We start from the raw sequence: 17,030 nt of genomic DNA on the forward strand, positions 1-17,030 counted from the left end.
ATAGTGACTTTCTCTCCTGGAGACACTGCCAGGGATTCTGGAGTCTGAGTCATCACAATCTGCCCACTGGCATCTGAATTTATGAACAAAATGTAATACATTAGATATACATACAGGCAGTCAAACTGGACAATAGTGTGCTTGGTTAAATTACTGTAGCTCATCACTTGTCCATGATGTTAAAGATTAAACTCTCATTCTAAATCCCGTTCTATATTGCTCTCAGCTTTTTCATACGTTTTCTTTTTTAATAAGACAAACACTCTTATCAGTTAGTGATGCTCTCTGATAAAGCTGATGATTTGATATGCAACCACTCTGGATTGAAACATTTTCTTTATTGGCTCAATCAGTAGCTCTTTATGACTGAGACCATCAATTTATTATGTGTCTGTACAGTGCCTAGAACAAAGGTGCCCTGATTCTTGATTAGGTCCTCTAGTTACTACTGCAATGTAAATAATTAATAATCATTTTAATTCAGGCAGTTGCCTCTTGGTTTGATCCTTACCCTGGATCCAGAGCACTAACAGCCAGATGAGTGGAGCCTGTGAGATCATCTTGATACCAGATGCTGATGAACAAGTCATAACAATAGAGAACATTTATAATGGCTCATAGGAGCAGGAAAATATTACATGGGTGGGAATAAGCAAATCTGGGTGAGATGAAAACTCATGTGATTGATAAACGTGCACAAAAAAGGAAGGGGCGCTGGATGAAATAGGCAAGTTCAACTCCGCAGGCCCTGGGCAGCTCCCTTACTATGGACTGAAATGAAACTTGTCAGGTTGACTGGGAATAAATGCTCTCAGCTCATAATTCTTGTTTAGGTCCCAGTTAGTATCGCGGTTACACTAGAAACAGTCTCACAACGATGAGACGGTATATTCTCTGTGTGTGCGGCTGTGTGGCGGTCTGTTCAAGCACTCATTAAACAGGGGTGAGCCCTTAATAGATAGATTAAGGCTTGATCCAAAGCCCATTGAAGTCAATAGGAGTCTTTCCATTGACTTGAGTGGGTTTTTGTATCAGGTCCTCAGTGCAAATCCCTGTGTCTCCTCATTTACACCTACAGGCTCGCACAAGTGCAGCTAGACCGCATGCTGCAGCTGGTCTGTTCCTGTGCTCTGCCTCCTCCCAGCTCCAGGGGAGAGAGAGAAACAGAGCCGGGGACTCTGTCTCCTCACCATATCCTCTCTCCCCACAGATTTTGTTATCCTATCAGGTCATCCAGCTAATGAAAATGAACCTTCATATAATGGCCAACAGATGGCAGCACTTAACCTATAAATTGGACCATTTGAAATTCTGGATATGTCATATAAAGTTAATACAACAATAAAAATCACTGCGCATATTCTAAAATAATCAAAGTAAATTAGTTCCATATTCACTGTTCTCTTCTGCAGGTTACAGGGGATACTTATTGGGCCTGATTCTGATCTTTCTTATGCTTATCTCCATTGACGTCAAAGAACTTACTCATGGTTTGAACCAGTATGTGAGTCTTTAATTACTTGTATCTTGTCATGGTAGAATCTGCCCCTGTGTGTCTACAGACTGAGCATGTGATAAAGAATTTAAGACAAAATGCTTTTCATACATGTAACAGACCAGCCTTTCCCTGTTGCTCTGAGCAGTTATAAATGTTGTGTTTCAGTCTAGGGTTGCCAATTGTGGTTGGACGTATTCCTGGAGATGTCATCACCTGGTGTAATCTTTAATTCCAGGAGACTCCAGGACAATCCTGGAGGGTTGACAACCATATTGTTTCACTCTTCATGGTTAATTGATCAGCACTGGACAGTCAGATGCATGAAGATGCTCTCAAAGGTTTAGTTCATCTGGTTATTAAAGTTCTGAGTCCAGGATAAGAATCAACATTAATAGGGCACAGTCTTCAAAGGGAAGAATGTCACAGTCTATCATTTGTGACTAATATCAAACCAGTGACATTCTTTGATCATTATTTGCAGATTTGAGTCCAATCCTGTGGATTTACTTTACGTTAAGAAAATGTTTAAAAATAGAGATACAAATTGTGAATGGAAACTCAATAGTGCTTATTTTATTGGCTGAGATGTGTCATGCATAGAATCATAGAACTGGAAGGGACCTTGAGAGGTCATCTAGTCCAGTCCCCTGCACTCAAGACAGCACTAAGTATTATCTAAACCATCCCTGACAGGTGTTTGTCTAACCTGCTCTTAAAAATCTCCAATGATGGAGATTCCACAACCTCCCTAGGCAATTTATTCCAGTGCTTAATCACCCTGACAGTTAGGAAGTTTTTCCTAATGTCCAACCTAAATCTCCCTTGCTACAATTTAAGCCCATTGCTTTTTGTCCTATCCTCAGAGGTTAAGAAGAACAAATTTTCTCCCTCTTTATTTAGGCTTTGTTTGCATATTCAGACTCTACCAGGGACTTGTCATGCATCAAATTCCAGAAGCCCTGGGATTTTCTCCAGGAGTGAGAATCACTATCAACCTGAAAACCAGTTCAATTTGCATTCATTGGCTAATTAGCCTGATACCAACAAGAAATCTGGATAAGCTCCTAAACATATTTACTGGGCTTCCACCCATGCCTCTGGAGTCATAGAACAGTTCAGTGGCAATGAATCTGGTATGGATTTCAACTCTCACAATCAGCAGTGGTGAAGTTCAGGATGCTGGAGATTATTACTGGCAGCAGTACTACCATTTGACCCTCACATTGGTACAGAAACCTTCCTGTGCTGTTCATTTCATTGGCACGCCTATTTCCTTAATACTGTCACCTTCTCAATGCAACTTCTACATTACGTTAAAGGGAAGAGTTTCAATCAGCCTTTGAGCACTTTTAATTGCTTAGGCTACCAATGCCCCTGTATTCTCACTGATTCTTTATGTGCAAAACAAATAAAAATAAGTATATGGGCAAGAAAAGTTTGTTGCTAGAGCCATTTCCTTGCATACAGGAGGGGTTTTCACATTATATGAACTAGAGAGGCATCTTTTCCCTGGACATAACACCAAATCATACCTCTATTCTAGCTAAATGTGTCCTGGAATGTTTAGTCACCACGAATGGCCAGGAGCACAGATTTACTAGACATTAATCAATGTATTATTGAAAAACCAATAACAAATGGGAGGATAGAAACAGGCTGTTTGAGAACTTCTGCAGTGGCAACATTTGGCTTTATTTTTATTCTGGCAGGGTGGGCAGAGTAAAGGTGAGTGTGTTAGTAGCGGAATTGTTGGGAGATTGTACAAGTCCGATATATTAAATTACCTGGTTATTACTATTATTATTTGTGACTTTTCCCATCAGAATGTTAAGGGAAAAAATCCTGTGATTAGTTAGCTTTGACTTGTTATTCACAGGCATTGAGCACTCAGTTAGTGTTGTCTTCTTTTATAGATTCTAAGACCAGAAGAAACCACTGTGAGCATAGAATCATAGAAGATTAGGGTTGGAAGAGACCTCAGGAGGTCATCTAGTCCAATCCCCTGCTCAAATCAAGACCAATTCCAACTAAATCATCCCAACCAGGGCTTTGTCAAGCCAGGCCTTAAAAACCGTAAGGATGGAGACTCCATCACCTCCCTAGGTAACTCACTCCAGTGCTTCACCACCCTCCTAGTGAAATAGTTTTCCCTAATATCCATCCTAGACCTCCGCCACTGCAACTTGAGACCATTGCTCCTTGTTCTGTCATCTGCCACCACTTTGAACAGCCTAGCTCCAACCTCTTTGGAATCCCCCTTAGGTAGTTGAAGGCTCCTATCAAATCCCCCCTAACTCGTCTCTTCTGCAGACAAAATCCTCATAAGACTCTCCAATTTGTCCACATCCTTTCTGTAGTGGGGGGCCCAAAACTGGATGCAATACTAGTCTGACTTCCTCAATAATACAGGCCATAGGATTTCCTTGAATTAATTCCTGTTTGAATTAGAGCAAATATTTTAGAAAAACATCCAATCTTGAATTAAACATTTCCAGTGATGGAGAATTCACCATAATCCTCAGTAAGTTGTTGCAGTGGTTACTCACTGTTAAATTTGTCTTTTATTTCTCATCTGAATTTGTCTACCTTCAACTTCTAGCCATTCAATCTTGTTATGCCTTTGTCTGCTGGATTGAAGAGACCTCTATTATCAAATATCTGTTCCCAATTTAGGTACTTGTAGACTGATTCACCCCTTAACCTTGTCTCTGATAAGTTAAACAGTGATAGATTCAAGGAGCTTAATCTATCGGACACGTTTTCTGATCCTTTAATCACTCTTGTGGCTCTTCTCTGAACCCTCTCCAATTTTTCAACATCCTTCTTGAATTGTGGACACCAGAAGTGGACACAATATTTCTAAAATGGTCACACCAGTGCCAAACAGGCTGGTTACATTACCTCTTTACTCCTACTTTTTATTCCCCTGTATGTACACCCAAGGATTGCATTAGCCTTTTTGTTCACAACTTTGCTCATGTTCAGCTGATTATTCACCATGACTCCATCCAGAGTCTTTCAGAGTCACTGCTTCCCAGGATAGAGTTTCCCACCATGTATGTATGGCCTGAATTATTCTCCCTAAATGTATGAAATTGCATTTGGCTGTACTGAAAGGCATATTGATTGTTTGCACCTAGGTTACCAAGTGATTCAGATTGCTTTGTATCAGTGACCTATCCTTCTCTTTATTTACCATTACCCCAATCTCTGTGTCATCTGCAAACATTCTTAGTAATGATGGTGTGTTTTCTCCCAGGTCACTGATGAAAATGTTAAATAGTATAGGGCCAAGAAGCAATTCTTGCTGGATCTCACTAGGAAGAGCCCAGTTGGATGCTGATTTCCCATTTCCAGTTACATTTTGAGTCCCATCTGTGAGCCAATTTGTAATCTATTTAATGTGTGCCATGTTGATTTTGTATTATTCTAATTTCTTATCTGACAGACTCCAGTTGCCTTTTGAGAGGACAGAAGCTGTGCCGATCCCAAATGTGCACAGGAAGTAGCTTTTACTATGAAGAGCAGAAACGATTCTGAGCAGAGGCGTTTTTGTGGGGTTTTCTGCCTCATTGGGCCTGAGGGTTGTGAGCATATTGCTGCCAATAATTTCCAGGATCATCAGTTTTAACTCCGCTGATTGTGAGAGAAGTCAGTGCCTGACCCACTGCCAGTGAATGGGTCTAGGATTGTGGTGGGATGGCTGAAAGTGCTATGGACAAACTGCTTAGGAGATTGTCCGGGTTTCTGTTGGTACGAGGCCATGGAGCTATAAACACTGGCTTTGCAGTGATTGTGGCCGTGTGTCCCGGAGACACGGACTGGTATTCTGTAGTCTGAGTCATCACAATGTCCCTGCAGGAGTCTGCATGGGGAATGCAGTTCAAATAAATATCTGCCAAAAATTATTTCTTTTGATTAACTGAAGGACAATCTTTCTAGGTCTGACCTCGAGTGATCATTTAGTTACATTCACACCTGTATACTCTGTGAATGGGATTAAGATTTACTATCATTTTCGTAAAGAAATTAATAGAACATTAGATGGTCTGTTGAAACCAGATTTTCCCCTGTTACCCTGAATTCAGAGCATAAGGAGCCAGAGAAGCGGAGACAGGCCAGGTTTACACTAGGAACACTTTGCCACTATAGCTATACCAATATACTGTGCCAGAGGATTGCTAGTGTGAACACAGTACTTAAGCGACGTATAATTTTTACCATGATTGCTTATTCCAGCTCCCTCCAACCCAAATGAAACAAATTATACCAATAAATGCACAGTATTGTAAGTATAACTGCTTTTACACTAGGAGCTTTTACGCGCACAGCTCTGTCGGTCACAGTTCAGACCTCATCACACCCTTGACCGACATAGCTATGTCAAGAACAGTTTGTAGTGTACGCCAGCCTCAGAGATGAACCGATAAGTCTAGGGTAACAGATCCTGAGCCTCTAGAAATACGAAGTGTTACACTGTAATACACGTATCAGCTCTGATGTTGAGGGGACTGTCCCACTGTGTGGAAATATGTCACAGTTCAGTTGAAATATGCAAAATGGACACTGTCACTGTACATCCCCTGGGCCCCAGAGAAGAGGCTGCAGATACAGAACTGTATTCAGCCCTCGATCTGTCCGTACGACCCTTACGAACAACCTGGCCATCAGCTGGGTGTCCAGCCTGTGTGTTTCACTGTTAATTCTGTACAGGATTTAATTCATCCCTGTAAACAGAAAACAAATGGGCAGCACAAGGCCTATGCACCAATCAAGTCATGCTTAAACTCCCCAAACTCTTTAGTGGTGCTTCAGAACACAGGCCCCATCTGAATCTTTCTGCTCAGAGTACAGGCGGATGGAGCTCACTGAATAGAAACCCCAGGAAAGCAACCAGCACCTCCAGGCATGGGCGCCAGATTTGTATAATTTTTGGTGGTGCCCAGAATGGGTACAAGCAGAGCCGTTCCATCCATAGGACAGACCGGGGAAACCTTCCCTGGGCCGCTGCACTTCAGGAGGACACGGGGGTCCAGGGTGGCCTGGGAGGTTAGCGGGGGGGCCTGGCACCAGCAGCAGCGAGAGACCCAACTCCAGCCCACCCTGCTCTGCACCACTGGCTCCCAGCGTTGCTCGGGAGAAGGGGCAAAAGCCAGAAAGAGGCAGGATGGGGGTCTGGGGAAAGAGGTGGAGTGGGGGCAGGGCAGGGGCGGGAAGAAGCAGGGAGGGCTGGAGCCGGGTCACTCATTTGCCAGGCACACTGCTAACCCCCCAGGCCACCCTGGATCCCGTGTCCCCCTGAAGCGCGGGGCCCCCCAAAGCATGGAGCCCGGGCCATCTTATGGACAGGACGGCTTTGAAAATATAAGCCCAAACACTGGTGGAGCCGGGCCCACATTCCTGAATATTGATGCAGAACGGGCACATGTAACTCAATGCCTATGCCTCCAGGCCTCAGGACATAAAGCCAAACAAATCCTCAGGACCAGTCACTGCCCTCCCACTCCCTCTCACAGCCCCCAGGTTCTTGTTCCCTCTTCCCTAGCACAGGAGGGCTGCATGCAGCTCCTAATGTGACCTGCCAGTGTCATTCCATGTGTCTACCAGTGTCACTCCACTGTGTGGCTATGGAGCACTAGGAGTTGTTCCTTTGCTGTCTCTTCAGCCTTCCCAGCCCTTGGCAGCCCTGGAGTTCAGTTCCCTAACTAGAAGGGAATCTCGGTATCAAGAGAGGCCAGGCGCTGTGAGCCCCCCTCCAGGTGTCAAACTGGGCCCTCTTCCGTTACATGAGTTCTCTGCAGTGCTGCTCCTCAGCCTCAATGTGGACAGTAAAGTAGGCCAAGCCGGGGAATAGTGACGGCAATTTTGGATGAGCCAGAGAACATCCTGTTGAGCCTGGTCCAGGAGCTATGATCCAGTGGACGAGGAGGTAGGTGCAGCCATAGACTCCTGAAATTACTTAGTGTGTCTCACTCTTTCCCATCGATGCTTCCAGTCTTTAAGAACATGACTACTCTGCTCGTGGAAGCTGACATGGGGCCTCTCTTGACTATCCTGACCTGCTTCTCCCTGCCCAGCGTTACCCACGTTGCACTGCTTCCCTTTGGATGACCCATTGTAGGGGAGGTTGCAGCCACTTTGCATTGCTGTGACCTGGTCTCTTGGTGGGATTAGTATTGCAGGGAAATAATTCTGTGCAAGCCCAGAGGAATTCCAGCCCTTAGCATCCCCTCCAGAGTCTATTGCTGTCTCATAAGCTCTGCCTTTGGTGTTGCCTACTTAGGCTGCACCCTTATCCTGTAAGATCTCCGTGCCGGACTCCTCTCTACAGGGATCTGGATGCTGACAGTGCTGTTGGGTGGAGCTCAATGGAAGGAAACCCCAGACAAGCCACCAGCACCTCCGATGCTCAGTACCAGTTTGGGTAAAACCAAATAAATCGTCAAACTTCAACATTTGCCCCCAGCCTTAAAAATGTCAAATGCCCTCATATAAACGAGAAGATACATTTGTGGGGTTTTTTCCACATCAGAGCTCACTTGTGATACTGACAACTGCCCAGGTGCTGCCTCAAAGGCCCCGTGTTGCTGTGACCTTTCCTCTGTTAGAGGAAGGCTGCTGGCAGCCAATATCTCCTGTCAGTTTTGTTCCAAATGTCCAGCAGAGTGGGTCGCTAGAGAGCAACATGAGTTGTTCCTTCATTCCAGAAGGTGAGCTTGATGCCCCTTCAACCCTTCTAGGCTCTGCTAGCTCTGGAGTTCAGGAGCTTGGCAGCCTTTCCAAAAGGTAGCCCTGCAAGCTCTGGGAGGGCTGTGTCTGTTCTAATCCTGAAATGCTCAGACTGGGAAGCAAGAATTATTTTGGGGGAATTGGGAAGTAAAATCATTTTTGCAGGAAAAATGTCCCCCTATTCAGTTGCTGCAGCAAAAAACTTCTCTGTTGAAAGAAATGTCCCTAGCAGGAAACTTTTCTGGCAGGGCAGGATGCTTTACTATACTTGCGTGACCAGATGGTGCTGCTACACAGCCTTCCAAGTTATTTTTCTTAGTGTGCGAGCAAATGTTCAGTTTTGGGAAGACATGCTGTGTTGTTGATAATTTTGGTTATGCAGGGTTGTTAGAAAGGGAGCTGTGTGAGTAGCAGGGGAGTTTGGTCTTTGTCATGGTCTCTGATTAGAGTAAATTCTTGAGGCAGGTTTGCTCCCTGGGATGTGGGCATTAATGTTGGGATGAGATTCCTGAAAGAGGTATTTGCCTGCATGCTGTTTGTGATCACCACAGTGTCAGGACAGGTATTGATGTGTAAAGAAAACAAGTTATGCTTAGTATTCTCAGACTCCACATCACTGATTTCTGCTGTACTGACAAGATGATCTACAAGTCCAGGGCATCTGCTACTGCTTGGCAGAGGGTCAACACTAGTATTGGGAAAGAGACAATAATATTATAGAAGGGTTAGAAGTGGGAGCAGAGGACTCAACCTGGTGTTAAAAGGCTGATCAAAATGCTGTCTGAAATCTAATGTAGCAGTTATGTATAGGAAGCAGCTGTCACACTGAAAGGAACAGAGTGGGGAGGTTTGTGTATTGGTCTGTATCACTGTGAGGGTGCGCTCATGCTTTGGCAACAATAATAATCTCCAGCATCTTCGGCTTCAACCCTGCTGATTGTGAGAGTGAAATCTGTCCCAGACCCACTCCCACTGAACCGGGCTGGGATCTCAGAGGCGCGGGTGGAAGCAAGATAGATAAGGAGCTTAGGAGCTTGTCCCATTTTCTGCTGGTACCAGGCTAAGTAGTCATTGCCTTGGTAAGTAAGGCTTGAACTGGCTTTGCAGCTGATGGTGACTTTTTCTCCTGGAGACACTGCCAGGGATTCTGGAGTCTGAGTCATCACAATGTCTGCGTTGGCATCTGGATTTATGAATAAAATGTAATTTAATACATTATGTATATATATTTAGTGTCAGTTTTTATATAATTACTGTAGCTCATCACCTGGCTAAGGTAGTAAAGAGTAAACTTTCATTCTAAATCCCTTTCTCCTTTGCTCACAGCTTTCTCATATGTTTTTTCTTTTAATGGCAGTTTAAATAAGAGAAACATTCTCTAAAGTTAGTGATGCTCTCTGATGAAAGTATTGTTTGATATTCAGCCTTTCGAGATTTAAACTTTTTTTGATTGGCTCAGTCTGTAGCTCTTTCAGGCACAGACCCTCTTTTCATTATGTGTCTGTATAGTGCCTAGAACAAAGGTGCCTTGATTCCTATTTAGGTCATCGAGGTGCTACTGCAGTGTAAATAATTAACAAATCATTTTAATTCAGGCAGTTTGATCCTTACCCTGGATCCAGAGCACTAACAGCCAGATGAGTGGAGCCTGTGAGATCATCTTGTTACGTCTGACCGGCCAGATGCTGATGAACAAGCCACAACAGACAGAGAACATTTATAAGAGCTTACAGGAGCAGGGAAATATCACTTGGGGGTGGGAATATGCAAATCTGCATCAGATGAAAATTGATGTGATCGATACACATGCACAAAACCAGAAGGGGCCCCGCATGAAATAGGCAAGTTCAACCCGAGGGACCCTGGGCAGCTCCCTCACTATGGACTGAAATGCCACTTGTCAGGTTGACTGGGAATACATGTTCTCAGTTCATAATTCTTGTTTAGGTCCCAGTTAGTATCACGGTTACGCTCGAGATCTCCTGACAATGATACAGAGTATTCTCTGCGTGTGCGGAGTGAAGGAGGAGTGTGTGTGGTGGTGCGCAGGTCTGCTAAAGCGCTTGGGAAACGGGTGAACCCTGAATAGATCGATTAAGGCTTGAAGTCAGAAGGAGTCTTTCCATTGACTTCAGTGGGTTTTTGTATCAGGTCCTCAGTGCTAATTCCTGTGTCTTCTTATTTACACCGAGGTGTATATTGTACAAGTGCAGGTAGACAGCATGCTGAACGTGGTCTGTTCCTGTGCTCTGCCTCCTCCCAGCTGCAGGGGATGGTGAGGCACAAGGCCAGGGCTGGGATGCCAGGGCTCTGAAGGCTGCATGCAGCTCCTAACGCACCCTGTCAGTGTCATGCCATGTCTCCACTGCATGGCTGGCTAGGGAGTGCCGTGAGTTTTTCCTTTGTTGCAGCCTTCCCAGGCTTCAGGAGCCCCAGAGCTCAGGCTCTCACTTATTTTCCCCAACCTGGCAGCACTGCCAATGAACTCCTGGGCTGACCAGGTCTGTTTTAACTCTGAAATGCTCACAGTGTTCACAGGGCAGTAAGTGAAAGTCACTGTTCGGGTTTGGAGAACTAAATCATGTACCCTGGAGGATTCTCTGCACCTTGAAGTCTTTAAACCATGATTTGAGGACTTCAACAGCTCAGACATAGGTAAGAGGTTTATTGCAGGAGTGGGTGGGTGAGATTCTGTGGCCTGCATTGTGGAGGATTTCAGACTACATGATCATGATGGTCCCTTCTGACCTTAATATCTATGAGTGTATGATAGCCCAAGCGATTCTCTTTTTTCCACTGCATGCATCTGATGAAGTGAGCTGTAGCTCACGAAAGCTTATGCTCAAATAAATTTGTTAGTCTCTAAGGTGACACAAGTCCTCCTTTTCTTTCCAAATATGTACTTCTTCCTCTCTGTGCTGCAGGCTGGGGAGCAGTGGAAGACCTGCAGTGTCTGTAACCCCTGCTGTCCCCACCCCTGCTCAAGTGTGGCAGTTGCACAGATAAAGTGAACATTTAGGAAACAGCTGTGAGACTGAATGGAGCAGCACAGGGAGGCTTTTGTGCTGGTCTGTATCACTGTGTGAGAGGGGTACTATAATGCTGCTGACAGTAATAATCTCCAGCATCATCCGCTTCAACCCTGCTGATTGTGAGAGTGTAATCGGTCCCAGACCCACTGCCACTGAACCGGGCTGGGATCCCAGAGGGACGAGTGGAAGCGCTGTAGATAAGGAGCTTAGGAGCTTGTCCTGATTTCTGCTGGTACCAGGCTAAGTATTCCTTGCCTTGGTAAGTAAGGCTTGAACTGGCTTTGCAGCGGATAGTGACTGAGTCTCCAGGAGACACTGCCAGGGATTGTGGAGTCTGAGTCATCACAATCTGCCCACTGGATTCTGAATTAACAAACAGAATATAAATTAATATGTACATGTGTAGTCTCCCTCTCTAGTCTATATGTATAGCAGAAATATATACATATAATCAATAGTATAGTTAATCACAGTACAATATTATAAATATTCCAGTGATAAATTGTCTTCAAGAATGATGCTAACATTGTTTGAGCTGAGTTTTTTCATTCCAAGCTGTTTTCAATTGCTTGTATTTTTCTCAGATCACTTTTCCCTTTTAGGTGCAATTAGGAGCCATTGTTACAGAAGTTACTGTCATGAACTGAGGAATGATTATGTATCTATCTTACATTTTTCCATAGATCATTGGGGCTTAAATGATCCACACCCCCGCCTTTCATTTGATTCTTACCGTGGATCCAGAGCACTAATAGCCAGATGAGTTTAGCCTGTGAAATCATCTTACTATGTCTGACCTGCCCGGTGCTGATCAACAAATGATAACAGTGATATGGAACATTTATAATGGTTCAGAGCTGCAGAATGATGTCACCTGAGTGTGAAATATGCAAATTTAGTTCAGAGATGAAAATTCCCAGCTGACCTAAACCAGGCGGAAAAAGGGAAGTAAAAGGAGACATGGGTTAAATAGGCAAGTGCAACCTGCTGGGCCCTGAGAAGCATCTGAGTTTTCATTAAAATGCTATTTTTGTTGATAGTGATGGTGGTATGCAGATGTCTCCATCTGTCTCAGGACCCAGTTTTGTTGGGTGCTGAACAACCCCATATTAAGTTACAGTCCCTCTCTCTCACTTTGTGTTGAAATGGCATTTGTCAGGGTGGAATGGGAATAAATATTCTCAGCTCCTCAGTATTGCTTGGCTGTTGGTTTACCTTTAATGGCCTCAGAACCATTGTTATATGAGGAATCACCTCACAAAGATGAATTCAATGGTGCTTATTAGAGATCTGCGTTGGGGACCTGCGTGGGGGGAGAGAGGTAACTCCTCTCTTCCTTACTACGCCCCTCTTGGTCGATTAGTCATCACCTCACAGACTCTATAACGATGCACAGGGCTGTGGGACCTTTAACCCTTAAACACCCATTTCGGCCAGTTAAATCCCAAAGGTAACTGTAGTGTACAGGAATAGGCTAGTCTCCCATTAAATAGTTTGTGAGCCCTGTGGCACCGCTTCCCATGTTCTGTGTCAGATTGCATGAATAGACCTTGATTTTCATTCGTAGAGATTTAAAGTTAGACTCATAATTCTGTATTTCAGCACCTAGAATATTTGGCCTCCTTTTCAAAAGCATGGAACTTCCAGGATCTCCCATTGGGAAGGTAGTTTAATGTGGCCATCTGGCGTAACTGTGTGGAAGTGCAGCTTCTTGTTTAAAGAGGTTAGGTGTGCAAAGCAGCCGTTCTGTTAATTTTCTGTCCTGGTGCTGTCATAAATATAAAGGGAAGGGTAACCCCTTTAAAATCCCTCCTGGCCAGAGAAAAAATCCTCTCACCTGTAAAGGGTTAAGAAGCTAAAGGTAACCTCACTGGCACCTGACCAAAATGACCAATGAGGACACAAGATACTTTCAAAAGCTGGGAGGAGGGAGAGAAACAAAGGGTCTGTGTCTGTCTATATGCTGGTCTTTACCGGGGATAGACCAGGAATGGAGTCTTAGAACTTTTAGTAAGTAATCTAGCTAGGTATGTGTTAGATTATGATTTCTTTAAATGGCTGAGAAAAGAATTGTGCTGAATAGAATAACTATTTCTGTCTGTGTATCTTTTTTGTAACTTAAGGTTTTGCCTAGAGGGGTTCTCTATGTTTTGAATCTAATTACCCTGTAAGGTATCTACCATCCTGATTTTACAGGGGGGATTTCTTTATTTCTATTTACTTCTATTTTTATTAAAAGTCTTCTTGTAAGAAAACTGAATGCTTTTTCATTGTTCTCAGATCCAAGGGTTTGGGTCTGTGGTCACCTATGCAAATTGGTGAGGCTTTTTATCCAACATTTCCCAGGAAAGGGGGGGTGCAAGTGTTGGGAGGATTGTTCATTGTTCTTAAGATCCAAGGGTCTGGGTCTGTAGTCACCTAGGCAAATTGGTGAGGCTTTTTACCAAACCTTGTCCAGAAAGTGGGGTGCAAGGTTTTGGGAAGTATTTTGGGGGGAAAGACGTGTCCAAACAGCTCTTCCCCAGTAACCAGTATTTGTCTGGTGGTGGTAGCGGCCAATCCAATGACAACGGGGGGAATATTTTGTACCTTGGGGAAGTTTTGACCTAAGCTGGTAAAGATAAGCTTAGGAGGTTTTACATTCAGGTCCCCACATCTGTACCCTAGAGTTCAGAGTGGGGAAGGAACCTTGACAGGTGCCTTACTGCGGCGCCGGGACCATACAGAGCCCCTGACCTCTGCAACTCCCACTGATGACAACGAGATTATAGAAGGTGTCAGAGATGCACCTGGAGCAAATGGTTCTGCTGCTGCCACCAGCCTTTGGGATTCCTTGTATGGTTAGATGAGAGAGAGAGAGAATCAGAACGGTCTCTGGCCATCCTACGCAGAAGCTCTCCCTGGCAATGCCACCTATAGTTTGGGCTGTGCTGCCCTGTACACCTGTCCAGATTAGTGGCAGTTGTAGATGCTTTGTGGTCTGCAGCCTTGTGCTGTTTTGAGAGTTTCCTCCATTCTGACATGATCCAGCATAGACGTCTAGGATATGTCAAGCCCTTCCCCATCAACATAACTGGCAGTGTAGTTCTCCTGTTTTTCAGGAGTTCTATCTGTTCATTTTATCTAGGTTTAAGCACTCCTTTGGGACACCACAGTCCATCACAGAGCGTAGTGGGATAGCGCTCACTGCCAGGAAATACTGTTTCTGATTTATGAATGTCTTTTATTCAGTTGAGCACTGTAATTTCTTTTAAAAAATGTATTGACGCTAACTGACCCAGTGTACAGACCAAGTAGAAGGGGAAATCCTGCTCTTCCAAAACTATAATACAGGAATGGTCCAAAACACTGCGGTGATGCTAATATATGCTGTAGAATTGGGACCAGGAGTGTAGTATTTTTGCACGGATGGCGAAAGGAATTAACTGGTGCAAGCAAGAGAGCCAGGGCCAAGAACAGTTTCTTATCTGTAACCCATGGGATGCAGTCCACAGCTTTCCAGTGTATTTTAACTATCCTAATAGAAAAGTGACTGCCCTTATACAAGATCTTTTATCTGCATCTTTGGGGTTCTCCAAGATGAGTCCGTCTACAAGATGAGTCAGTCTACAAAGTTGTTTATTATGGAGACACAGTATCTCTCCATGATTCAGGTTGTCACAAATTTCTGTTTTAAAGCCTTGTATTAGTCCCTATGATATTTTGCCTTGGAAAATGTATTTGCTTTGCAAATCCCCAGATTCCCTCTGAGGGCTAATGGGAAAGTTTCTACGAAGTGTGAAGGAAGGTCATCAACTTTTTTGTGAGACGCAAGTTGTTAAAAATAAGCCTGATTTGAAATGTTGCCTTTTGTCTAAAATTTCTTTGGGCTTGTCCACATGAAGATTTAGTGCACGGCAAGCTTGGGTGTGACTCTACCTCGCACTAGCCTGCCGTACTCTAACTGTCCCTGTGGACTCTGCTATGCTTATAAGAGTTCATCAGAGCACTTTGATGTAGTCCTGTTTGATATGGGACCCAAGCAAAGAGCATTAAAGAACTGGGACAATACGTCAGCAGGGTCCACGTGGGCTGTAGTGCACAGAAGGCTCGTGTGACCTGAAGAGCCCCTCAGTGCCAACTGGCAGAAGGCTCACTATCCTGCAGCTCCTATCAGGGCTGACACACTCGTTTCTCCCAGCACACTGTTGTCATAATGTATCCAAAAGGTGTCATGTAACTTATCGTATGTAAACTGGTGACATGCTGATCCCCAAAATCACTGCGTGCTGTAGGCATGGGTTGTGTACCAAGAGTTATAGATGTGTGTTGGAAATATGTTCTTAAAATGCATCTGGGAGGCACTGCATAAACAAGGCCTGCTCTAGAAAAAGGAAGGTAGATTCAGTGGCTGACCAGCTTCGTTACAGGCAGGGGATAATGAAAGTACACTTACATAGAAGATAAACAAAGCAATCAAGCTAACAAGCAACGGCAATTTAGTGAGCGCACCAGTGGCTTTGAACCTGTCCTCAGAAGTCTGGCTGGCTCTTGAGACAAAGAGAAAAAGACTTTGGAAAATATAAGGGGGAGCAAAAAGACATTATTGTTATCCAGCACCGGGGGGACAAAGGGAACGACACCCTCTGGGAATGGTGGAACTTCTTGGCCTGTAGTTTGGAACTGCTGATAGCTTGATGTAAGTGAGAAACTGTTTTAGGCAAAGATGTAACTTGCTAGAATTAAGTTTTCGGTGCTAGGAACTGCATTTTGTTTTGTTTGTTTGTAACCATACCTGTCTCCGTTTGTCTTGCTTAGTATCATGTAAATCTCTGTTCTTTGTTATTTCAACTAACTTTTAGTTTTACTACAAACCATCTCAGTGCTGTTGCACTGAAGTATAGAGTGAGTCCTCAGTTAACTCATCAAGTTCATGTGTACACAGTCTCTTTGGAGGCAGCGAACTTGGTCATTTCTGTGAGTGTCCATTGAGAGAGAGAGACAGGACACTACGAAGACATGTCTGTGGTGAACTGGGGTTCACTGATGGTTACCTGCAAGGAAAGACTAAGACAGGCAGAGTATCTGAAATTACAAAAACAAAATCTAAGTTAACACAGATGTGTGAGCAATCATGCTGAACAATGTTATTTCATGCATGATTTCATGTACATTATACCATGTGGCCAGGAGCGATGCTAATGTTACACTTAAGGTCTTAGACAGAACCTTTTTCTATCCAGTTGCACAGAATATTATTTTCCCTGTTATTTTTCTGGAACGACATGTAAACATTCATGAGATAATGGAGCTTTCGGAGGAAAGTTTATGGTTCAGTTTATGACATTTCCAGATTGTTTGAACATCTGCCAACATTAAAGCTCAGGACTGATGTGACAGTCAAGTCTGTTTCAGACCCACTGCCACCGACCCAGGCTGGGATCCCAGATTGCAGTGTGGAAGCATAACAGATAAGGAGGTTAGGAGCTTGTCCAGATTCCACTTGGTACCAGGTTAAAATTCATTCATTCTACTGCTCCTGGTAAGGTTTGAAGTTTGTAATGGCTTTGCAGTTGATATTGACTGTGTCTTCTGGAGACACTGACATGGATTCTGGAATCTGAGTCATCACAATGTCCTCGCTGGAATCTGAATGTATAAATCAAATATTAGTCAATACGAATGGGATCCTGCCTCTAAACAGTATTTTACTTTTGTAAATATTCCCATGTGCTTCTTTACGTAATGATTATAGCCTGTCATCCACCTGTGATGCTGATATTCTGTTTGAG

The sequence above is a fragment of the Lepidochelys kempii genome, chromosome 4 (genome assembly GCF_965140285.1).
Source record: "Lepidochelys kempii isolate rLepKem1 chromosome 4, rLepKem1.hap1, whole genome shotgun sequence".
Taxonomy (NCBI): domain Eukaryota; kingdom Metazoa; phylum Chordata; order Testudines; family Cheloniidae; genus Lepidochelys; species Lepidochelys kempii.